Raw genomic sequence first — 1,643 nt, 5'->3', positions numbered from 1 at the left:
CAATGGAGTTTAAAGGGAAAAAGGAAAGTTTTTCCAACAAAGGTTCTGGAATAACTGGATATCCCTATAGAAAAAATTCTGACTCTAACCTTTAGCTTGTACTGCATCTATGATAATAAAAGCATAATATGCTAATTAGATCGGATGGCCGAACAGCGGAAGACCATCTGGATGACCTTCCGGACGAAGCCAGGACTGAGAAGACCAAGGCAGCCGCTGTGGCTGCGCGGGCCGAGCCCCTTCCCTGACTTTGATGTTTCTAACTCTCTATCCCTCTCCCTTCCTCTCTGTAAAAAATCAAAAAAATATATTTAAAAAAACCCCTAAAAACCAAAACATTGTAACAGCATTTTTCAAGTGGCAGATTATGGAACAGTTGCAGATTTATTCAAGGTAGTTCCTGAAATGATGGAGCTATTAAAGAAAAAATGAGTCATGATCATGTCCTAAGAAGAAAAATTATGAGAGTATTCTGCTGAAATCACAGATACTCATGGCTATTATTACAATAATCAGAAAGCTGCATTTTATAACTTGAAGAGAAATTATAACAGATGTCAATGCTTTTTTTATGGGGCTATTATGTGTGTTTTTTAAAACAGTGGTTTCAAACAGTTATTTTTGAAATTTTCTAATCCTGTAATAAACCATGTTCTTAGTAGTACTATCTACAATAGCTAAGATGTGAAAAAAACCTAAGTATCCATCCATGGATGAATAGATAAAGAAAATGTGGTATACATATAAATGGGATACAATTCAGCCATAAAAAGATGGAAATCTTGCCATTTTTGTGACAACATGGATGGACCTGGAGGGCATTATGCTAAGTGAAATAAATCAGACAAAGAATTACTGTATGATCTCACTTATATAAGTTTAATTAATAATAAAAATTTATCAAACTCATAGAAAAAGAAATAAAATTATGGTTATCTCAGGTAGGGGGGAACTGGATGAAGGTTGTCGAAAGGTACAAATTTCCAGTTATAAATACTGGGGTTGTAATGTACACTGTGATGACTATTGTTAACACTGCTGTATGGTATATTTGAAAGTTAAGGGAGTAAATCCTAAGAGTTCTCATCACAAAAATAAATTATTGCTTTTGGTATCTATATGAGATGATGGACATTAAACCTATCGTGATAATCATTTCACAATGTATATGTCAAGTCATTATGCTGTACACCTTAAACTTATACAGTGCTATATGTCAATTTGTATACAAGTAGATATAGATGTGAATACAACTAACTCCATCTCAGTGTCCTGGATTTCTTTCATGCTGTGACCTTTGACCAACTTCACTGGCTTTAGCAAGCATATCAAAGCCTTCTAGTTGATGATTATCTGTGTTCCAAAAAATGTAGCAATATATATATTTAGTAATGTCTGGAATGGCATGACAATGAAGATAAGTATTAAACTGATATATTGGTGATAAATATTCACTTATCACAAGACCACCAAGAGGCATGGCACCTAGCCAGTACTGCATTCTTTGTTCCATTGTCTTGTCAATAATTTGTACCTGAGCCTGGCTGGTGTTGCTCAATGATTAAGCATTGACCCATGAACCAGGAGGTCACGGTTCAATTCCAGGTTTTGGACATGTGCCCAGTGGGGGCATGCAGTAGGCG

Source organism: Myotis davidii, unplaced genomic scaffold, assembly GCF_000327345.1.
Source record: "Myotis davidii unplaced genomic scaffold, ASM32734v1 scaffold1949, whole genome shotgun sequence".
NCBI classification, from domain to species: domain Eukaryota; kingdom Metazoa; phylum Chordata; class Mammalia; order Chiroptera; family Vespertilionidae; genus Myotis; species Myotis davidii.
Note: the sequence above shows the minus strand (reverse complement) of the source record.